Source organism: Lissotriton vulgaris, unplaced genomic scaffold (genome assembly GCF_964263255.1).
Source record: "Lissotriton vulgaris unplaced genomic scaffold, aLisVul1.2 SCAFFOLD_2360, whole genome shotgun sequence".
Lineage (NCBI taxonomy): Eukaryota > Metazoa > Chordata > Amphibia > Caudata > Salamandridae > Lissotriton > Lissotriton vulgaris.
In genome coordinates this window covers 142296-167027 of record NW_028254721.1, presented here as the reverse complement: position 1 = coordinate 167027, position 24732 = coordinate 142296, and the positions used below count along the sequence as shown (strand labels likewise).

At 49.1% G+C, this 24732-nt stretch overlaps 1 protein-coding gene across 1 annotated transcript in view; it reads left to right on the top strand.

The window, feature by feature from the left end:
* Positions 1-24732, top strand: part of LOC147659451 (putative RNA polymerase II subunit B1 CTD phosphatase RPAP2) — a 164222-nt gene that overhangs the window by 26995 nt on the left and 112495 nt on the right. The window lies entirely within an intron of this gene.

Genomic DNA, 24732 nt, shown 5'->3' with positions numbered 1-24732 from the left:
GCAAATGCACTCTAATGTAACATTTGTTATTTCACTTTATGTAAGTATTCCTAAATGACTTGTTCCGAAAAGACTCATTAAATGTCTTACTTTTTAGATCTTGGCTGTTGGCAGGTTTAGTTTATTTATTTACCAGACCTAATGTTTTAAATATAGAGAGAGTGGATTTGGGCCAGACTCTAACTTAATATTTGATGGGCTTGTTGTTTTTGTCTGTCCCCTCTTAGTTCTATGAGTCCCCCCCCCCTATTCTTGGATTTCTTCCTCCCAATAGCATTTCGGTATCACGTTTTCTGATTGGTTTACTCCTTCCACTACTGATGTTGATTTCATGCAGGTTACTACTTACTTTTTTTTGCACTCCATGGGGCATGTGTTTTCTTGCTCTCTTGCCAGTGTTCTGCTCCCCCTTGACTCTGCCCCTATGACCCCCCTCTCGCTCTCCAGGTTGCTTCCCTTCCCCCAGATTCTCTGTTGCTTCCTCGGCACCTGCCCATCCTGCTCTTTTTTTAATGTGCCTCTCTGTTAAAATTATTATTAATTTATTTATTTTTATTCCTACTGTGCTATAGACTAGCATTTTTTTTCAAAAATAGGTTTTTACCCATGTCAAGACGGCCACCCGCGAGTGCTCCTGCGCGGTGGGCAAGAAGTAAATGGTTTGTATCCTATGAACAGCTGTGTGGCTATCTTACAAAAAAAGCATTGGCATAGCCCATAGTTTTCACTACAGAGACCTATTAATTTGTCATTGCTTGCCCTATTTTTCATACGCCTTTTCATTATCATTTTTGTCTTGGAATGGGAAGAACATTGGTTAGCTATGTTGTGTACACCAGTTTCTGCCGTTTCTTTGGTTTTTGAATAGCTGTCCTGTAATCAAATAAAACCATTTTCTAACAGGTAGGAACCTCTGGAAGGCATGTCTATTATAAGCAATTAAAGAGAAGCTGGGGAGCCAGGGAAACCACCTTTGGGGTGGACATGGACGGCGGCGACCAAGGCCATCAGCTGAGGGGCCGCACTCTGTCCGGCTGCGATCTGAGACACGGACTGAAGCAGACTGCTATCTTGCGAACCTCTGCCGGAGCCCCTCTCGGGTCCTGGCGATCCCCCAGGGCACTCGAGGGTCGGGGAACCAGCAGAGCAGAGAGCGGGAAGATCAGCGACGCCAATACCCCTGACTGTCTGTTGGTGGCGGAATGGGTCGAGCTGGCGACACTTTGCTGGTCGCGTTGAAGAAGCCCATATTCTAGCTGGTTGAGATGGGCGGCATTTGAGAGGCCCAGCAGAGACTGACCTGCGGTGCACGCCTGGAGGTGGTGACTGTCACCCTCGGGACGGACGCAGATTGCTGTGCTCTGGAGAGCCAGGTGTGGGGCTGCACGCTGCTTAGCCACAACCTGTGGCAAGACGGAGGACTGGGAACCGGGGACCCGGTGGAGCGAACCGCCATTTTGTGTGAGGGCTGGAGGGGCCCTATCTAAGGCCTGGCGATCACATGGGACTCCTGGTCTGCAAGTCCGGCAGGTTAGTGACTGAGCTAAGCGGCAGTGAGGTGCCTGGCAACGCTTCTGCTTCGGAGTGGCTGGTGGCATCTGCAGAGGACAGGCCGGCGATCCTGTAGTGACAGCGTTGGCGAAATCTGCATCGGGGCTGTCAGAGGGGGGAAGACGTCTGGCCGGCCTGGCAGGTCCTGCACTGCCGCTCACGCCTGGAGGCTCTCAGCGGTGTGAGTCTCGGCCGGGCTGCGAGCGGGGACTGGCTTTCAGGAGCATTGGACCTAGCAACAGGTACGCGCGGCTGAGGCTGGGGGCTACGAGTGAAAGGCACGGCAAGACGCAGGCGCCCCCGCCAATTTGGGACTTCTCCACCGGCCAGCCTTGGGGTCACTAGGCAGCACGTTGCTGTACCCGGGAGGCCTGTGATCCCTGCAGCGTTGGTTGGCGGGGTGTGGAGGGCCATAGTGGACTGCAGTGGCATACTGGCGGCCGGGTGGTGGAGAAGGGGGTGCCTGGTCCTGGGTGGACGCCCCACCATTTTGTGGTCTGAGCATGAGGTGGCCTGAAGGCTTGGAATACTTATTACGCAAGCTGGAGGCGCGCTGGACATTTGCATTGTAGCAGACAGGAGGCGCGGCGGAGGGGCCTAGTGTGCTGTGAAAGCCCTGCCACCCTGAGACACTGGTGAGGGGTGGCCTGGAGGCATCGGATGGTCAGGCCCTAACACCGGATAATCCTGCGATCTGCCCTGGGCTGACTGAGGGGGAACAAGTGACTTGGTGCAGAGAGAAGACGGGTCAGCGGACAGGTGCTGTGCGGTGAGATCCATAGTGGGATGGGGGTGTGGGCCTCTTTGTGAAGATGGTGCCGTCCTCGGTGTGCGTGACCTTGGGCCCCAAGAGCTTCCAGTTTCTCAGACATCAAGGGGGGGTGCGAAGTGTTTGCGGACATTACAAGAACATCAGAGGCCCTAAAATCGGACATTTGACCTCCTTGGCCTGGTGTAGGGGCCTTCTCAGCGTCTAGAGTGCTTTGCCTGCGGGTACTGATATAGAGAGGGCTAAGACTCTCTCGTGCTAGAAGGGGTCAAAGAGCGACCGTCCTCGCCTTTGCTTTCTCTTGAGACTGGGACCGGTGGGGCTGAGAAGAGACCCGCTTGGCAGAAAGGCGCTCCAAAAGCAGTCGTGCGACTTGTTGTTGCCCCTGGACCCGGCGCATCGTGGAAGATTTACTCGGCCAAAATGACGGGCACCAACAGAGGCAGGTACGCTTCAGCAACAACCTCTAAGGACACCACTGTGGTAGCAATGTGGAGCAAGGCTGGTTTGTCGGCTCCTGCTGAGATGACAGCGCTGGCGGAGGGTGGCTCCCCCACGGTCACACAGGCATTCATGGCCACCTTCATGTTGGAATTAAAAACTGAAATCGGATCTCTACGCTCCGAAGTCCATTCATGTGTCCAGGAACTCAGGAAGGAGGTCACGGACCTGGGCGAGTGGGTAGACGGATTGGAAAAGATAGTGGATGCCCGTACGGACGATCAAGAGCTGCTCTGGCAGTGCCTTGCCGCCCTGGAGGACCAGAATATAGAACTACAACTAAAGCAAGAGGACCTGGAAAATCGCAGTCACTGGAACAACCTCCGCATCCGGGGGGTTCCTCTCGGGACAGAAGGCAAGGACATCATGACCTATGTGGCACAACTACTCCACGAGGTCTGGGGGGATGACTACGCCTCCCCGCCAGCTTTGGACCGGGCTCACAGGGTCTCCGGGCCCGCGTGCCGAACGGGTCTCCTCCCAGACATTTTAACCAGGTTCCACTTTTTCACACAGAAAGAAGCTATTCTTCGGACAGCGAGAGCGAAGCAGGACCTCACATATGATGGCCACACGATTCAGATCTATCCGGACCTAGCACCCAATACCTTGCGGCGGCGTCGAGAATTCAAACCGATCACTGACAGGCTGCGGAGCCTGGACATCGCGTATCAGTGGGGCCATCCATTCGTCCTTATCTATCCATGGGAGTCTAAGCGCCGAGTGATACGCTCCTATCAAGAAGCGGCTCAACTACTCCGACTCCCCACCTCGCAATCTGCCAGTCCCACCCGTCCCTCACCCTCTGTGCGGGTGCCTGCCAAGCCGTCCTGGTCACCTGTGAGTCGGCTCAGACACTCACCACCCCTGGATGAACGATCATCCTCCCAGGCTAAGCAAGACATTATTGAACACATCAGGTCCCTGGAGGGGGACAACTCGGAGTCAGGCTTAGATCCCTCGGTCCCTTGATGGCAGACACAAGTATCCGTTCTATTCTCTAAACCCTGTCTTGGGGGGCCATGACTTTCTCCTGGTTGCTCCCATGTTTGTTGCTGTGTTGTAGGCGCCTCTCCAATTCCCTCTCTGCGGGGTGGCTGGAGCCGGAGCCCCCCCCATTTGGATACCTTTGGATACAGCCATAGACCTACCCCCTTCTGTTCCTGAAAGAGTGACGTCTCTGGGTCCACCCAAACCCTAGGGTGTAGGATGACCCGCGCCTGGAACAGAACGATGCAGCTCGGTTGGCCGATGATGTTTGTTTACCGTGATTTTTCTCTTCTTTCCTACTATTTACTTGACTTTTTCTCTCTCTTTTTCTCCCCATTTCTTGGGCTCGGCGGGCAGGACCCTCCGCAGCTTTGGTGGGTTATGGGAAGGGCTCGCCCCTGTACCCTCTTTCCTCTGGTTCGATATGCCTTGTGGGGGAGTGCGCTGGCCTGGTCCGTGATCTGATGTGATTATGGCTCTTCCCGATCCTTTGAAGATACTTTCCCTTAATGTTGAGGGGCTTAACTCCCCTAATAAGAGACAGCAAGTGTGGCGTTACATACTATACAATGGCCCGACATCATTTTTCTTCAGGAGACCCACCTGTTAAAAGTAAACACCCCTCGCATGGCGCACCCTAATTATCCCCTCCAATTTTGGGCCTCGGCGGACACCAAAACGGCTGGAGTGGCTATTTTATGCAGAAGAGGTGTCAGGCAGGGGACCTCAAAAGTCTTCCGTAGCTCAGATGGGCGCTTGGTCAGGGCAGGGGTGGAGGTCGGAAAACGCCTATTCACACTGTGTAATGTTTAGACACCGAACCAGATGCAGGACTCCTACCTCCGCACGCTACTGCGGGAACATGTGCCGCAGGGTGACCCCTTCTGTGATTTGGGAGGGGGGGACTTTAACCTGGTGTTGGACCCTGCAATGGACCGTAGCGAAGCCTCCTCGAATGGGTCGGGTGCCATGACCTCGACACTCCGGAAGCAGGTAGCGGACCTTGGCTTGATAGACTCCTGGCGATATCACTGTCCTGATGTCCGGGATTACTCATTCTACTCGCATGTCCACCGCTCGTACTCGCGCATTGATTATTTATTTGTATCAAATGAATGAATGAATGAATGAATGAATGAATGGGGGATTTATAGAGCGCGTAGTTACCCGGATGCATCCCAGCGCTAAACCAGAACAGAGAGACCAGTGCGAGTACCAGAGAAATAGCTAGAAAGGATTAAGGAAAGAAGTGGGTTTTTAGGAGTTTCCGAAATCGCAGATGGCAAGATTCAGCCCGTAGTTTCAAGGGGAGGGAATTCCACAGTTTAGCTGTATTAACCGAGAATCGCCGTCCTCCTGTACGTGCCTTTTTTACTCTGGGCACAGTGACCAGACGTTCATGATCTGAGCGGAGTGGTCTGTTGGCTATGTAGGGTACGACTAAGTTTTTTAGGATGGGGGGACCCTTACCCTGCAACAGTTTGTGTGCAATACATAAGGATTTGAATTTTACCCTTCGCGTATCGGAAGCCAGTGAAGCAGCTTAAGTGCTGGTTTAGCTGACATTCTGGCTGAGGTGCCCGTGAGAAGCCGTGCTGCAGCATTCTGGATCTGTTGGAGCTTGTTAAATGTGGTTTCCGGTGCACCAAGGAAGATAGCGTTACTGTAATCCAATCTGGACAGGATCAGTCCTTGGATAAGCAGCTTCCGAGAAGGCTGCTGAAGAAGTGGCAGAACTTTCCGAGCCGATCGGAGGAGGCCAAAGCAGGCTCCCGCCATTTTTTCGGCTTGGGTCTTGAATAAAAGATCCTGTTTCATCCAGACCCCCAGGCTTTTGATCTCATTTTTTGGGGAGGGGGGCTCCCCCAGACTAGTGGGCCAGATGTTCGGAGGCAGAGTGGGTCCTTTATGCCCTAGTAGCATAATTTCGGTCTTTCCCCCTTATACGGGATATGTTGGCGGCATCCCTGTCCGACATCTCGATATCCGATCATGCTTACGCTGAGCTTCTCCTGCAGGATCCGGCCGTTTGCCCCACTCATTTCCCGCAGTGGCGCCTGCCGTCGCACATTCTGCGGGACACGGCCAATGTGGAGACTCTACGGACTGCGATCGACTCTTACTTTGCGAGTAATGATCTACCCGAGACCCCATTCCCGGTAGTGTGGGACGCCTTCCAGGCGACAATCCGCAGTCCTATCCCATCCATAGCGATGGCGCGGGAAGCCCCTAGAGGATAGCCTCTCCAAAGACATTACGTCGCTGGATAAGCATGATCAGGAACACCCATCACTTGCAAACAGGCGGAAGCTTGCCAACCTTCGTGGTCAACTTTGTTCCCTACGAACTAATAAGGCTGAGCGGTCTCTGCTCGCTTTAAAACAACTGTACTTTGAAGGGGGGATTAAGTGGGTAGATTTTTGGCAAGGCACTTGCGGGCACTTGCAGCCAAGGCCCACATTGCGAATATCCAATTATCGGATGGGAGATGGGTCACTACGGAGCGAGCTAAGGGTGAGGCCTTCAGAGCGTATTACACCACGCTGTACGAGGCGGAAACACCCCCTCAAGCCTATATTGATGAGGTCTTGAATCAGTGCCCCTGGATCTCAATACACCTACACTACGCTAAGCAACTGGATAGTCCCCTCGTGGCGGAGGAATTGACGGCGGCCCTGAAGGACCTCCCCCTTGGAAAGACGCCCAGACGATGTTCATATCACAACTCCAGCCCTACCTACTGCGCTTTTATAATTCCTTCTCAGACACAGAGGGGCCGTCATCCTCCATGCGTATGTAGAAATAGCCATTATACCCAAACCGGGAAAAGATCCCACGCTGTGTGCATCTTACCGCCCTATAGCATTACCAAACACTGACCTCAAAATCTACACTAAAATGTTAGCTAAGCGTCTGGAGCCCATTATGCCTGGCCTCGTGAAGCAGGACCAAGTTGGCTTCAGGGCAGACAATGTGCATAGAATTGCGCATTTGATGGGGAAAGCGCACCACTAGAAGATAAGGGCCTCCTTCTGTCGCTTGATGCGGAGAAGACGTTCGACCGCGCGGTGTTACACAAGATCGGCTTGGGTCGTAACATGATCTCTATGATCATGGCCCCCTATCTCTCCGCGCAGGCGAGGGTCCAATTTAACGGGCAACTCACGGAACCTTTCTTCATACATAGGGGTACACGTCAGGGCTGCCCTCTATCGCCTCTGCTATTTGCTCTGGTAATAGAGCCCTTGGCAGAGATAAGACAGAATGCTGACATCCACGGCCTCGCTCTTGGAGGTGGGCAAAATAAATTAGCACTATTCGCTGATAACCTTATCCTCATGTTGACACGTCCACATACACCTCTCCCAGCGCTCCATGCTCTTTTGCAGAACTTCGAAAGGGCATCGGGCCTCAAGGTCAATCATAACAAATCCTGGGCCTTTAAACCTCACGATTCCGGAGGAGGAGGTGCTAGTCTTGAAAACACTTGCTCCCTATCAATGGACTACAGACCATATTAGATATCTAGGACTTCAGCTGACCCCTTCCTTGGACACATGGTCCCATACCAACTGTGAGAATGCAGGAAAACTGTACTGGAAGATCTGCAGAGGTGGAAACCCCTCACTATTTCATGGCTCGGTAGGCTTAATGCGGTCAAAATGTCGATACTCCCTAAAATCTTATACCTATTCCAATGTCTCCCCACCCCTATACCTCAAAAACAGATACAGGGCCTCCAAAAACAGATGCTCATGTTGCCAAGAGATGGGGGGGACTAGCATGCCCTAACCTTTTGGAATACTACTGGGCCTCACATATCCGTATTGTCTCGAAATGGACAACCACAGAAAGCTAAAAAGTCTGGTTCCATATGGATAGGATGGTCACAGGCGTACTACCTGGGATCTGACGTGGCTTCACCGGATGGCGCGCTCTCTTAGTGCTTATCTTGCGGTACCTACTAAAACGGTCCTAGATATATGGGACAAGGTAGCAACACGTAAGGGGCTGACGACCTTCCCTTCCCCTCATACTCCCATTGCGGGCAACCCACTATTCCCTCCGGCCCTCCACTCACCAGCGTTTGCTAAATGGACACAGGGGGGTTGCAGAGTGATCGGGGACTTGTTCGAGGGGGGACATCTAAAAACATTTGCTCAGTGCAGATAAGAATTCTGTCTCCCACTAGACGCGGGCCTCCAGTAAGTGCAGTTGCACCACTGGATATCCTCATCAGAGATACAGCAGGCCGGTACCTGGCCACATATCGTTTTTGAGCGGCTGGTCCGCACCTTTGACGATTCAAAAGGCCTTATATCCCGGACATATCAGATTCTACCCACCGGTGTTGGACACGCACCCATATCAGTGTCAATGGCAACTGACGTCCGATACGGAAATCACGCCCACACAGTGGAGCCGACTATGACGAGACATCCCTAGGGTCTATCGTAGCATCCCTCAGAAGGAAAATGCTTACAAAATTATGACACAGTGGTACTATACACCCGCCCGGTTACACAAAATGTTCCCTGCCACTTCCCCGTTGTGTTGGAGGTGTTTGAATGCATCTGGCGACTTCATTCACATTTAGTGGGCTTACCCGCTCTTGACCCTGCTCTGGAAGGAGGTCCTTAGTCTTATTAAGGAGGTGTTGGGCTACCCCCTTCCTTTTGGGCATTAAACATGAGGATTGAAGCGCTCACCCGCAGCGACTGGACTATAGCACTTCACATGCTGGGGCGGCTGAGCAACTCGTAGCCCATTATTGGAAAAAGGCAGAGGCACCCCCGATTGCCGCTGGGTTTGTGTTCTTGTGGCATGTAATTACTATGGAACTCTTCACAGCGCGATTGCAATCATGGGGCACCCGCTTAAACACTAAATGGCGCCCCTTAGTCCAATATCTCTGTAAAATAGAGCATGCGCGACACCTGCCCCCTAAGCTTAGAGCGCTGCGACTTTTTGAGAATGCCATACTCCCACCAGACCCGAATAGGCTGCTTACGTAACTTGATGGACCATGCCCGCCTGCTTCTCCAATGATCAATACGGCCCCATCTGCTACCCATGCTAAATGCCACCACCGCCACAAGCTATTATACATCAACTTACCCTCTCACCCACGTAGCTCTATGACTCTCTTCTATCTTCTCTTCTCTCTCTTTTCGAGCCTTTCTCTGTCCCTCTACCACTATCCACTTTGCAGAGGCCTCTAGCCCACGTTCTTAAAGTTTTTAGGTTCTAAAAGAGTCCTGAACTATCCCACAGCGCGCTATTATTGATAAAGGTATTAGCTCACGCGGCCGGCCATACAAGGGTTGTAGGCGTAACGCTGTGTTATGATTAGTCTACAACTACTCTTCAATTCATTGGAAAACACTTGAAAGTAACGCAGCCGGCCCCTGAAAGGGGTTGTGGGCTTAACGCTGGGTATGTATAGACTCCACCTCTGTTTTTGATTTTGAAAATAAAACAGATTTTGAACAAACTTGGGCCATGGGCTTGGGTGCAGAGTGGTGCAGAATCGCGGAGTCAATAGAATCCGGATTCTGGAGGTGAATCTTTGTTTGAGCAACTCTGGTGCTCACGGGAGACTGAGTCTGTGGGAAGGTTGCTGTGCAGGTCCAGTGAGCCTTGGGGGTTGCTGGCTGCTGGACTTGCCGGGGTTCTTGCTGTGACTGGGGGTGAGTGTGTGAAAATTTTCAGCCCTCTGTCCATCATCTCCTTGTGTTTGCACTTGGAACCTGATTGGCAGGCACCAAAATAAGAAGCGGGCAAATGAGTGGCAATAAATCCACAAATGATGAGCAGTGGGTGGTCTCCAAGCCTCTCTGTATTACTGGCAAGCCACAATATGCTTCACAACTGACGGTGGATGCGCTGTCTAGTAGGCTCGACCTAAAAAGTGCAACAAAGACTAGATACAAAAAGGTGAGGTTAAAAGGGGGTTTATTTATTCAAAAATGAGATGAGCTGTTCTCCTGCCAAATAACCAATGGGCACTGATAGCAAAGAATTAGTGAGGATATTACCCATGTATATGTAATTGAGGCAGGAGGCAAGATCGTGCCTAGGTAGTTATAGATCAGGAAGACTTGGGAGGAATGTGCGGGCACAAGAGTTCGTGTTTGGGAATTGCACGATACAAAATTACTTGAAAGGTGTATTACGGGCAATAGCGAAAGCACCAAAGCTACAGATTCCAAAAGATTCAGGCAGCATGATATTGGGCTGGCTCCCGGAGGGTTGGGTCTAGAGAAATGTCATCAGAAAACTGTGGCACTGGTGAATGTAATGTCAGCTAAATGAGGGTATTGGCAAAATCCTATACAACTTGAATACCTTCTACAGACTTTGAAACTTGTTTGTCATGGAAGAAACCATGCAAGCCATTTGAGGCATGGAATGGTCTTTCTGTGTGAGAGGGTGGCCACTATTAAAATATTTCTCAATGGAGTGTAGAGAAATTACATCCCCAAGACCACTAAGAGCTCTAGAAAAAAGTATCCGTCTGCTGATACCCTGGGTATTTCGGAGGAGACTTCCTATCAGAGTAACACCTTTTTTTGTAGCCCAATATCCACATTAGAGTCTCATAAGTTCTTTGCCAGGAGCAAAAGCAGGGGTACTCCATCAATGTGTTTGAAAAACGTTTTAAAAATTAATTGGAAGTTAAATTGAAAATAGGTCAGTAGTGTGGCCTTCCAATTGGAAGTATTGCATGTATGTCATTTCTTGAATTGTAATTTCATAGGCTCACAGGAGTGGGGGTACCTACTCAAAATAGTTATGGTACAAACTAACACAACGTTTCAAAGAGAGCTACTGGCGGAACTCCCATCAATTATTTCTTTATGTTGAATTGTTCAGTGGCATCAATGCCCTTATTACGAGGAATTAAGGACTGCAGGAAGTTGACCTAAAATGAATGCATTTTTAAGGAAATTACTGGGTCATGAGGCGCATCGGTGTCCTGCATTTAATTATACTCTTCACGGCTGTGCCTCAAGCTGATAACCTTTTATTCATACTGTTAGACCTGTCCGCCCTTTGGGTGGTCCCTCCTATTTATTTATTTATTTTGTCCCCTTTTGCCTCCTAGTACTTTCCATTTTTGTTTATGTCCACTGAAATTTTTGGTGTTGTCCTAGGGGGTGGGTGCTACCTTGTCCTCATACTTTTATTGAGGCCTAGAAGTCCCCTCTTTTATCATGAAAATCTAGTTCTACAAAATGGTGGCCGGTAACTGCCACAACTGATCACCTCAGAAAAGGGACCCATAGGATAACATAGGGACACTCTAGAGCCTACCAGCTAGTTCTAGTAGCCTGAGGCCAGCCTATATAAGGGTCAGAGCGAGGGCGGCCATTTTGCAGTGACCAGAGAGCTTGAGAAGGACTTGGTGCGGAGTGAAGCGTTAGCGTGGGGAGGAAGTCGCACTGTTAGTGAATAGATCGTCCCTTGGGCCGGATGCGCTACTTGTTGACGTGCCCCCCACCTATTGACTAAGCCCTGCCTTGGTTCTATTGCCACTAGTTCTCCGAACCTGACAGTACCTGAGAGGAATGACCCCAAGGCGCTGGTGGAGAACTGTGAGAAGCTAGCTGGGGAATCCCATTGGGGGAAGAGACTGACTGGTGGTTCCCTTTCTCTCGTGACCCAACCAGAAATACCTTCATAGAGCAAGGAAGAGGGGGAAAGGAAACTGGTAAAGTCTCCGTTACTGTTCCCAAGCACTTCCTGAGGCCAAAAGTCAGCGAAGCGAGACCTACCTGAACGCGGCTGTTAGCCGAAGTACCTGCTTCTAGATTTTCGGCCACTTAATTACGGGCCCCCGCTGAGGAGATTCCGCGGGGAGGGCCCGGAGGTCATCAGCAGAGCGGCACGTTAGTGGAGGCAGAGCCGCGGAAGCCAGCAGGAGCTGACGTGTGAGTGCCGAGAGAAGGGGGCGGGGATCGGAAGAGGCTGTCCCGCGAAAGCACCGTCCCTCTCTTCCAACGGAGCTGTGGGAAGCGTCAGGGGAGAGGTGAGGAAGCTGCAGCGCTGGGGCCGGGAATCATCGAAGAACAGCTGCGACGTGTTCAGTGAAGGTCACGCTATCGAGTGAGCTGACCCGGACGATCTTTTCAGAACCCGGTAAGACCGTGGAGAGAAGTGTGGGGCTCAGGGGCTAAGTGGGCCTCGTGGCTGCCTCAAGAGGGATAGCGGGAGGGGAGAGACAGAATTTCCCGGCCTTCCAACAGAAATAACCTAACTGACAGCAACCGGTGGCTCTATATTGACAGCAAGGCTTGGAACAATCTCCGCTTGTTACCCTGCGCTACTAACATTACCTCAGAAAAAGCGCAACTTAGGGTTTTCAGTACTATCTAAGTATAGTGAGGTTATCTGTTTTGAAGCAATTCCTGAAGGAAGTTGATTTATTGCCAAGATAACAGGGCTGTGCTAGGAATAGGAAAACCTTGGTCGGGAAGGGATTCTTTTCCTCAGAGTTGTTTAAAAGCCTAGGAATGTCACTGGAACAATCTGTCAAAACATTTGGGGTATAAATCCAACTATATGGCTGGATGAACTGTCGAAATATCTTGCTTGTTTGAGTTCAGATACCCCTCTGTGAACCCCAGTACTTGTGGACTAATTGTTGAAGGGGTACTGGAAATCTGTATTTTACTTCCAATAATAACATTGAACCCTCATGGGTAAAGTACAGTCGCGTATGACTGCAAGGAACCTTTATGTTTGCTAATTACCTCAACTAGAGTTGTGTATTACTCATTGCTTATATTAATGCTAAAATGTCAATGTGCATATGCTAACAATCTAAGGTAGAGATATTCTATGAAACACTGCTAAGAAACAAAAAGAAAACTACGAAGAGATTTTATAAAACAGCCCGTATTTTTCTAAACTGGTGTAGTGTCGTTTTTGAATGGATGGACGCTGAGTTACTGTAAGGGTGCGACGCAAGCTTAACACTTTTGCCTTTGGGTTAGACCTTCCTACTCTGTGCCAGGCTACCCTACGTGGTCTAGTGACCCCAGGTCCAACACATAAATTTTGGGTTAAATAATTATTTTGGATAACTGTGAAATCCATGATTGAAGTACAATAAATGATTTAAAATAAGTTAATTTGGAAATTAAATTTATAGTAAGGATTTTTTCTACAAATTGCAGGTTGTTTAATTATTGATGGGATGTATTCCTGCCATCCACTGGGTTGCCTTTGCTGGCCGTTTAAGCCATCCTTTTATCTAGTGCCAGGCTGTTTGTTGAGATTGATGTTGCATTATTCCATTGGTGTGCGTCTGTTTGTTGGGATTGATGTTGCACGATTCCATCGGTGTGCAAGCTCAAATAAACCTTGAGACGCTATAAATGCTGCTACTATTGCGTGTTTCAGATTGTTCTCCATTATGACTCTGTACTTGTGCTGGGCCTGTATACTATTCTGTTTGGAGCTGCACCTTGTTGACTATACTGTACATGAAGAAGGCAGTGTCCATAAAATCAAATATCATCATTGGTCCAAGTGTGCACTTCCCTTGCATACACTTTAAATGGGAACTTGGTTTGGGATTCATTAGAGACTATTGTATTGTATTGTTATGTTATGTTATGTTATTATCATTTATTTTGCGCACAGATGCTCCAGCTAAGGAGCGTCCTGGCGCATGGAAAAGGTGAACATAACACAACACAAAAGGAAACAAAGTGCAGAGATCAATGTGAGGGAAATTAAAACAAGTGGTTTTCACGGCCCTATGTAATGCTAATAGATCCTCTAACAGGCGGATTTCCAAAGGGAGGGAGTTCCAGAGAGCCGCAGCTCTCACACGAAAGGAACGACCGCCCATCCGGCTAAGCCTGAAACGCGGAACAACCGCAAGAGATTGCCCAAGTGATCTAAGAGAGCGCGTCGGGACATAGGCGGATAAAAGGTTATTGAGGATCTCGGGTGCCGATCCTTTTAGAATTTTAAAAGCAAGGCTGAGGGCCTTAAAGTGGATCCGACTATTAATCGGTAACCAGTGCAGGGACCGCAGGGTGTTGGAAGTAGGACAGGACCTCGGCAGACCCACCACTGCTCTCGCGGCCGCGTTCTGTACTCGCTGTAAGCGGACGATCTCAGATTGATTAACTCCCAGCAGGAGCGAGCTGGCATAGTCCAACCGGGAGATAATCGTCGCTTGGATGATCAACTGCCTCGTCGGGGCGTCCAAAAATTTGAGCACCGGCCTTAGCCCACGCAGGACACCGAAACAGCAAGCCGCCACTTTCTTGGTGTGGGTAGTGAAGCAGAGGGTGTGATCTAGCCACACTCCCAGGTTTCTTAGTTCCATCACTGGTGATGGGGCCGGCCCTAACTCCGGAGGCCACCAGACGTCCCCCCAGCAATCCGCTCCCCTCCCAACGATCATCACCTCAGTTTTTTTCGCGTTCAGCTGGAGACAGTTGTTATTCATCCAGCTGGCCACCTCTCTCAGCCCATCTCGGAACCTGGGGGCATCCTGTTCGGCATCCCCGCTGATCGTGACCGCTAGCTGCGTGTCGTCGGCATATGAGACCATGGTTAGACCCACTGCCTGGCGACATCAGCCAGCGGCCGCACGTACAGGTTAAAAAGCGTGGGACTCAGCGAGGAGCCCTGAGGGACCCCCAGGTCCAGTTGATGCAATTTGGACTGAAAAGGAGGGATGGCAACGCAGAAGGAGCGATCGCTAAGGAATGAGCGGAACCACTGCAGAGCAAGGCCACAGATGCCAATGTCCTCCAAGCGGTGTAGAAGGATGCGATGGGACACCGTGTCAAGGCAGCGCTGAGTTCTAATAAGATAAGCGCTGCCGTTTGACCTGCATCCAACACACTCCGCAGATGTTCTACCATTGCCAGGAGGGCAGTCTCCGTGCTGTGACCAGCACGGAACCCATTCTGCGTGGGGTCGAGGACGTTGGCCCGGGCCATATGCTCAGATAGAGCCTGGTTGACGTGGGCCTCCATGACTTTGGCCGGCCAGGGAAGCAATGAAATCGGGCGGTAGTTTTCCGGTTTTAAAGGATCCAATGTTGGTTTTTTCAGGATCGGGGAAACCACCGCCTGCTTCCACTTAGCCGGAACCGTACCTGAAGTCAAGGAGAGATTGATCAGCGAACACACTACAGTACGCCCCTGAAAAGAAGAATCTCTAAAGAGGGCAGGTCTGAGCGGGTCCGCAGGAGAGCCAGACTTGACTCGTTGTGCCAACTTAACAAACCCATCCCAAGAAAGAGTAGGGAGAGAGTATAATGCCGGGCAGCTGCGAAGGCTGTTCAAAGGAATAAGTGGCAGCGTCATGCTGGGGAACGACTGATAGATGGTCTTAACTTTCTCCAAAAAGAAAGCGGCCAGAGTCTCACAATGGGAGGTAGAACCATTGTAGATGTATATAGTGCGTACTCCAGGAGACAAGGTGCTGCGTTACTTTGTGGGCGAGTAGCTCTCAACTTCATGGAGCCCAGAGTGAGTCTAATGTTTATTGTAAGTGTTGCATTTAGTAGTATGTAATAAAAAATCTTGGGGTTTGGACACTGAATACTTGCATGCACTTTGTAGTGTAGAAGAAAGTTGGTTGTTAATACATTGGTACAGATAGTTTAGTTATGTATGGATTCACATTCTTAATGATGCTACTGTGATTAAAGGGAGTGGCAGCAATGTGAATCATTCAGCTATTTGGGTACCCTGGTACACTGTTATCGGAAGGCAGCATTGTGTATCATTCAGCTCTTTGGTTGTCCTAGTACACAGTGTTATCGGAAGTCAGCAATCTGTATCATTAGCGTTTTAGTTGTCCTAGTACACTGTGTTATCTGATGGCAGCAATGTGTATCATTCAGCTCTTTGGGTGTCCTAGTACACAGTGTTATTGGATGACATCAATGTGTATAGTTCGGCTCTTTAGTTATCCTAGTCCACTGTTATTGGATGGCAGCAATGTGTGTATCATTCAGCTCTTTGGTCGTCCCAGTACACTGTTATTGGATGGCAGCAGTGTGTATCATTCAGCTCTTTGGTTGTCTCCTTGTAATCTGTGTTATTGGATGGCAGCAATCTGTATAATTCAGCTTTTTCGTTGTCCTAGTACGCAGTGTTATTGGATGGCAGCAATGTGTATCATTCAGCTCTTTGGTTTTCCTAGTACACTTTTATTGGAAGGGAGCAATGTGTATCATTCAGCTCTTTCATTATCCTAGTACACTGTTATCGGATTGCAGCAATGTGTATCATTCAGCTCTTTGGTTGTCCTAGTACACTGTTATCGGATGGCAGCAAGGTGTTTCGTTCAGTCCTTCAGTTGTCCTAGTACACAGTGTTATCAGATGGCAGCAATGTGTATCATTCTGCTCTTTGGTTGTCCTTGTACACTGTTATCTGGGAATATGATGTAACAACGCGTGCAATTACAATGCATGCTTTTACAACGCAGTCTTTACAATGCAACTACCATTACATTTCATGATTTTACAACGCATGCCATTACAACACATTTTTAAAATCTACCATTACACTGCATTAAATTACAACGCATACCATTATACCGCATACCATTACAATGCATAATACTTTTAGGGCAACAGTAGGGTAAGTGTTGGATAGTGTAGGGGTTAAAATTACTAATCCCACTCCGGTGAGTGCAACAGTAGGTTAAGTGTTGGATAGTGTAGGGGTACAAATCACTAAGTGTTTGATAGTGTAGGGGTAAAAATTAGTATTCCCACTCCAGTTAGTGCAACAGTAGGGAAAGTGTTGGATAGTGTAGGGGTAAAAATTACTATTCCCATGTACCCCAAAACCCATACCCACCCTAATACTAAGGAAATCTCCATTACTTACCTTTTAATAACCTCTTTTGTTATCTTAGTACATTGTTATCGGATCGCAGCACTGTGTATCATTGAGCTCTGTGGTTGTCTCAGTACAGTTATGGGATGGCAGCAATGTGTATCATTGAGCTCTGTGGGTGTCCTAGTACAGTTATCGGATGGCAGCAATGTGTATCACTCAGCACTTTTGTTGTCCTAATGCTCTGTTATCGATGGCAGCAATGTGTATCATTCAGCTCTTTGGGAGTTTATGACGTTGCAATGCATGCAATTACAACACATGATTTTACAACCGTCTTTACATCGCAACTACCATTACATAGCATGATTTTACAATGCATGCCATTACAACGCATTTTTTAAAACTACCATTACAATGCAATCCATTACAATGCATACCATAACACTGCATAATACTTTTAGGGCAACAGTAGGGTAAGTGTTGGATAGTGTAGAGGTAAAATGACTATTCCTACTCCAGTGAGTGCAACAGTAGGGAGAGTGTTGGATAATGATGGGGTAAAAATTACTATTCTTGCAATGATCGGTTTAGGAGTTCCCCATTCCATTAGGATAAGTGCACTTTTCTTTGGAGCCAATGGTTCCTTACATCATTCATTCATATAGTTTCAAATCTGTTTCAGTGAAGAATCATAAGTCAAAGAGTCTTATTCATTGAATCATTTTATTTTTCTTCCTTTTTTTCAATGTTGTAATCACATTGTTTTATCATCTTATCTTTGTATATTTCTTTTAAAAAAAAACAATGCATTTCGGGTCACAATAGTGGACCCTTCTTCAGGGGTCTAAAAATAAAGCAGGTTAAAGAACAATCAGTCCTCTGAATTTGCATAGCTCAATTCAAACATGTATATAATTTATGCATTCATTTCTGTGACAAAGTTAATTTTAAAAAAAGGGTTGCTTGTGAACGTTTCAAGTATTAATAAGTACTATGATGCCTGTTTTGTTGTTGCGATGTTGATCTTAATGTATGCAGATAATAATGGGATGACGCTATGGTTATTGAAATGTATGCGTTTTTCGTTGGTGATTCTCACTAGTATACAGAGTAACAGATTTAATTGCTACATGCTCTTAATTGAAGGCTGATCCAGTGTATTCATGTTCTCATAAATTCAGAGAGGGTCTTAATAATTGGCTTAATGTGCCCGTAGATTAAATGTTTGACTAACTTGATCTCGCAAGTTATAAGTTACAAGTCGATGTGATAGAAAACTTTTTTAAAAAACGTCAATGCCTTTACGTATTAAATCGCTCTTCTTTTCTTAATATGAAAACTTTAGTCACCCATACCAAGTGTCTAAATATTTTGCGCCCCTGCACTCACCGTGTTAGTCTTTTTAATTTCGTCTCCGTATGATAATCCTCGTTTTCGCGGTCAATTTTTAAATAATTTTTTACAGCCCATGGTGCAAGCTTGGTCATCTTATATCAAGGATACAACTGCTTTTTTTTAAATCTTCTTGAATCTCTCGGGCACAAAGACAAATCAAACTAATCACTCTGTACAATAGATGTATCCTCATTGTACACATCAATACCGCATAAAGAGGGCCTGGATGCCATCGAATGGTTTCTCCTAAACAACAAATGTGAAGGAGCAAATAAAATGTTGCTACTAGAGTTGATGCAGTCCCTGAGGGACTACCGGCAGCATTCCTGGCGCTGGCCGCGGCACAGGCGCGGACGGGCGAAGACGGGCTTGCCTTTTGCGCACCTTCGGTGCGCGCGCTCGCACCTGCATCCGATTTTAAAGGGGAAGAGGAGGAAGCCTAGAGCGTCAACCTCTGCCTGGACCGGAAGTGTGTCTCCCTCCACTCAATCGGGACAACATCCGTGGTGGACTGAGGAGCACACGAGGACACCGGTAAGTTAACACAGTGTAAGGGCAGTTCCCCCAAAGAGCAGCAACAGGATTAAAAGCAATAGTGGTAAAAAGTTAAAAGAATCGGAAAGCAGCAGTTTATTTTAAAACAGCAGGCTAAAAACTGGCAGTCTCACAAAGTGCAAGTAGAGCAAGGAGCGGCCACTAGACCTCCCGCACGTCCACAGCGCACTCACACCTGCATCCGACTTTGCATAGCGAATAAACAACTTTCTATCCCGGACAGTCGTTAAAGTTTGCCATGTGGCCTGAATTTCCACATCTAAAACAATTACCCTCTAATGTTTTAGTATAAATGGTGTGAGAATTTCGTTGTATTGGAGATGCCATCATAAATAGACTTATGAGACTTGTCGTAGGATTGAATCCTCACTTCCTTAACTGCTTCATTGCCGCACTTAGGGCTAATATAATCTTTGCGAACTGCCTCAACACAGTTTTAGAATGTTCATGCATTTTCAAAGTAGTAATAACCTCTTGAAGAGGAGGATTATCTTTTTGCCAAAGACTTTCTTTTGCTTTATCTATAGTACAACCCAACATCAACTGATCTCTCAACCTTTCATCTAGTCTACCTGCAAAGAACAAGTTGATGCTAGCTTGCGTAATACCGTAATATACTGTTCAACAGATTCTTCCTGCCTTTGCATTCTCTTCTCAAAGTGATATCGCTCCAAAATCATGCTCGCAATTGGAAGATAAAGCAAGTCCATTTTTTTAATACAATTTCCATATTAATTCAATGTGGCAGATTAATTGTCCGGAAGATCTCGCAGGTGTTCAAAAACTTCTTTCCCCTCGGATCCTAAACAATGCAAAAATAAAGAAGACTTTCTTTCTGCACTTAACTATGTGCCACAAACTCTAGCATAGTTTGTGAACACCTTCTTCCATTTAAGCCCGGCTATGGGAGGACCCTTAGGAGTTGACAGGAAGAATGGAGGTGGGGTGACATTTTGCATGACAGCAGATACAATACATCTCATCTTCGTCACCAAAATGAGGTATTGGGCACTTCTCAAAGAAAACGCGGCAGGCAGATGGTTAGAACTAAGTTGCTTTAATGTAACTCGAATCATAGACACCTCATCCTACAGACACCAGAGATTACATATAACAATAGAACGCCACACAATGCTTACAGAGGCAGGGCCAGGAAGTCTGGGAAGAGCTCAGGATTTAGTTTGGAAGGTCAAGCAGTATATGAAGGAAGAAGTGAACATAGTCAGGTGGAAGTACATCAAGAATACATAGGTCTCATCGGTGAAGTGCATGTCATGACGTCACTAGTTGTTGTCCACTGCTGGCGAGTTCAACACGTTTTACTTTCTAGAGTTTTGATCAAACCTTATATAAAGTGTTATGTTTTTCATAAGCACAACAGTTAAAGCATGTCACAGTTATTGGCTAACCTCGCTGGTATTGTCATGAAAAACAGTGGCGCCACATGATGAGCCCTGCATAATGAATTCATTTTGGCTGTGATCCCGATCGTGCTTGGACTATAATGCGTGATCCATTAGCAAGGTGCGCATAAAGAGGCAGTCCCGCTGACTGCAGGGTTCTGGTGACTTGTCTGATTGGATGATAACTAGATAATGTGAAGAGGCTTCTGGGGGCAAAGGTTAGCTAAAAATATAGAAAAGGCGACTAGAAGGCTGCTACAATAGTTAATTTTGCTGAGAGTTGTTGAGGAAAAAAGTGTATTTGCTGTGTGAAAATAAATGCTTTGGTGAATTTTATGTATGTTCAATAGTTGAAATCTTTCTACTATGTTGGTTCTGAAGGTCTTCTTGTTCGTTGTTGGATCCAAGTATAGGCTAACGTTTCTGTGCATATACTTTGATTCCCTGAAACATTAAGCTTGCGTCATCCATTGATATGTGCATTTTTTTTTTAAATTTTTATTTTGTAGTATGCAAGGATAAACGGAAAAAGGGGACGGGTATAGAACAAGAGGACCAAAGGAAGAAAGAAAAGAAGAACAGGCGACAGGTCGCCACAAATCCCCACACAGGGGGAGCAATGAGTGGGGAGGGAAAATGTCCGCAAAGGAAGGGGCAGCCAAAGTCCACACCCTGATGCCAGGGGCCGGCAAATCAACAGAGGCGCGGGCAGGAAGGCCTGCCCATCATAGCGTCCAAATTATGCCAGGCGATCCAACAGTAGAGGCAGTGTCCCTGGTCAGGGGGAGCAGTCCCAGCCCCAATCATGACTCTTTCGTCTATCCCAAGAGCAAAGGAAGTCGCAAAGATGAAAACAAGAAATAACTTCCCCTAACTACCCCAACCCCCCCCCCCCCGTCCCTCCCTAACATTCACCACCCCCCAGTGGTGGCGACACCAAGCACGCAGTCCATCTCAGTCATTCTCACAATCAAATCTGGAAAAGATGAAGGGTCCGCAGCGATGATGGACACACTGCTGAAGGAAGGCCTCGGGATAGAAATCTCACAAGCGGGCCCCAATTATGCATGAAGTTCTTGAAATTACCCAGGAAAATGTCGGAGAGACGTTCCATGCTCAACAAGCGCCACAATTGGGCATGCCACAAGGAGACAGCAGGAGCAGACGGGGTCTTCCAGGCGGCTGCCAAGGTCATCTTAGCCGCACCCAAACACAGCCACATGATACGCTTATCCGCTCTAGTCTGATGTTCGAGCAGTGGGTCCCTAAGGCCTAGTAGAACAAAAGCCATGGAGTCAGGGAGTGGGTAACCCAAAATATCCTTTATGTGGGAGAGAATCTCGGCCCAAAATGGCTTAATGGAGGGGCATTCCCACCATATATGACTAAAGTCCCCTAGCATCCCACAGCCTCGCCAGCACCTATCCGAAGCCGTTGGAAATATGCGGCGCAGTTTAGACGGATACAGATACCAATCAAAGATGAGTTTCATATGGGCCTCTCTGAGGTCAGTAGAATGGTTATGCGCTGTCACGTCCCGCCACAGGCCCCGCCACTCACAGTCAGCGATGTCCCTCCCTAACGTGGATTCCCAATGGTCCTGATATCGCGGTCTCGGAGACACAGTAGTATCTAGTAATAACTTGTATAGGAAAGAGATTGCTCCTTTCATGGTGGAGGTGCGTAGGAGGAAGGATTCAAATGTCGTCAAGGGCCTGGTGGCGGCATCCACCACTGAGGGCGACGTCGCCCAGTGCAAGAGCTGGAGATGTCTGAATCGCTCCGTTGGCAGAACTCCGTAGTCCCTCATACAGTTGTGGAAAGTGAGGGGTTCGGTGCCATGGAACAGATGGGTGAGGGCCCTGCAGCCACCCTCCCTCCAAGCCTCAAAGGGACCCTCCGTCAAAGCCGGGGGGAAGGCCGTGTTAAAATGAATCGGGGTGAACGGGGACGGGAATGTGGTCCATCGGTCGTCGCCACTCACCGCGTCCCAGACCTTCAATACCGTGCTCGTGGGGGTGCTAATGTATGCGTTTCTGGGCCGGTCTACCTTAGGCTTCCAGGCCAGATCCCAGACGGAGCGGCCCGCAACGCTCCGATCCATGTGGAGCCAATGCTTCTCCGAAAATTGTTGGGACCACTCCACTAGGACTCTCAATTGGGCAGCTTTGTAGTACAAATGCATGTCCGGGAAGCCCACCCCCCCCCTCCAAGCGCGGGCGCCGAAGAACCGCAAACGGAAGCCGCGCTCGACCACCTTGCCAGACATATTTCACCATCACGGTCTTCAGCCGGCGAAAGTAGTCCAGCCCCACCGGGATAGGTAGAGCCTGAAAGAGGTACAAAAGCCTGGGAAGAAGAACCATCTTGAGTGCATGGATCCTGCCGAGCCAGGAGATGAATTTGGGCCTCCACCGTTCCAGTTCGGCCCGAATCGATGTCAACATCGGGGGAAAGTTAGCCTGGAACAGGGCACCTATGGTGGAGGTCAGTCGCACCCCCAGATAAAGCAAGGACGAGGACGCCCAAGCAAGCGAAGTGAGCATCTGAGTCTGATGTACCTCCCCTGGGGACAGGGTCAGGTTCAAGATGTAGGACTTATCAAAGTTAACCTTGAAGCACGCCACCGCCTCGTAAGTGGAGAGTACTGAGTGGACATGGGGTAGAGACTGTGCTGGGTCACGAATGGACAAGAGGACGTCGTCGGCAAAGAGCGAGATCTTGTGCTGTTCGCCCGTAAAGGGAAGCCCCATAATTCGCTCATTCTCCCGCACCGCCAACGCCAACGGTTCTATGCTGAGGGCGAAAAGGAGGGGCGAGAGGGGACATCCCTGGCGCGTCCCTTGGGAATGGCAAAAACTCCCGGATCTGTGGCCATTGACCAATACTCGAGAGGTAGGGCTACGGTAATTAGCCTCAATCATGCGAATGAAGTGGGGCGAGAACCCGAAGGCCAACAGAGTCTGGTGCAAGAACCCCCAGTCCACGCGGTCGAAGGCCTTCTCCGCATCAAGCCCTACCAGCACCGCTGGTATGCGGAACCGTTCCGCCTTTTCAATGAGGTGTACCACGCGGCGCAGATTATCATGAGTCTGCCGACCCTTGATGAAACCAGATTGGTCAGGATGAATCAAGGCAGGCATGAGATCCTGAAGTCTGCCCGCCAAGATGGAGGAGTACAATTTAGCGTCCAGGTTGAGGAGCGCTATCGGGCGGTAAGACGTACAGGAAGTAGGGTCCTTCCCTGGCTTGGGGATTATAGTAATCAGCGCTTCGGCCATAGAATCCATGGTCCTACCATCAGTCGCCATTGCATTGAAGAGGGAGACTAAGTAATCACAAATGTCAGAGGCGAACGTCTTGTAGAAGAGGGCTGTGTACCCGTCAGGCCCAGGGGCCTTGTGCAACTTCAGGGCCTTGATGGCGTCTAGGACCACCTCTCGAGTGATGGGGGAGGACAGCAAGTCATTCCACTCATTGGAGACTTTTGGGAGAGGGAGCCCCTCCAGAAATGTGGACTGAGCCTCCGGGTCAAGTGCGTCACTCGAGTAGAGCGCCGCATAGAAGCGACCAAATATGGCCGCCTTGTCCGCGTCTCTGTGCTGAACAGAGCCCGCGTGGTCACGCATTCCTCCTACGTAATCCCGTTCGCGTTTGTCATGGAGTTGCCGGGCAAGATGGCGCCCAATCTTGTTGCCCTGGGAGTAGGAGGTACGCCGAAGACGTAGAAGAGTAAATTCCGCCCTGTTGTTATAATGGGCCCTCAGTTTCCCGCGCACCGCCGTTAAGGGCCGTAAAGTCACCCTGGAGGGGTTCGCCTTGTGGGCCTGTTCTAAAGTGGCAAGTTCTGATTCAAGAGCCTCCCTCTCCTCGCGCCGCAGTTTGTTTAAGTGCGCGTTGAGAGCGAGGCAGGTGCCCCTTAATGAGGCCTTGCACGCGTCCCACGTGTTGTATACCGAGGTGTCCGAAGGAGGATTGAGGTGAAAGAAGTCACCGATAGCCTTGCGTAAGGCCTTACAGGACTGATCGTCCCTCACTAGGGCTGCCGGGAAATACCACTTGCGCCAACCGTCCCCCCCGGGAGCCCAGTGCAGGCCCAGAACTACCAGGCTGTGATCGGATAGGGAGTGGAAAAATATTAGACAGTTGTATATCCCCCCGGAGGGCCTGGCCAACCAAGACATAGTCAATGCGGGAGTACGAGCGATGAACGTTAGAGAAAAAAGTATAGTCCCTAGATTGTGTATGGACAAAGCGCCAACTGTCTACTAGCCCCATCTCACCCAACTGCCGCTTAGTTTCCTCGGAGAAGACGCCAGTGTCCGCCCTGCGTGTCCCAGAAGCATCCAAGTCCCTGTCCCATACCATGTTAAAGTCACCCAGCAAGATCAAGTGTCCCTCCACAAAGTCCCCCATCTTATCCAGCAAGCCCTGCAAAAAGCCATTCTGACCCGCATTCGGGGCATACACCACAACAAGGGTACAGAGGCGGCCGTGCAACATCCCCTTCACCATTAGCCAGCGGCCCTCTCTATCAGCATTCACTCCTATGGGCTGAAAGTGTAGGGAAGCCCGGAAGAGAAGGGCCACCCCCCTATGCTTCGTGGCCGCAGACGCCCTGTAGATAAGAGGGAACTGTCTATGGCGGAGCCTCAGCTCATCCTTCCTAGCCAAGTGGGTCTCCTGAAGGGCGACCACATCCAAGTCATGGTCCACAATGTACTTCCAGAGCTTCTGC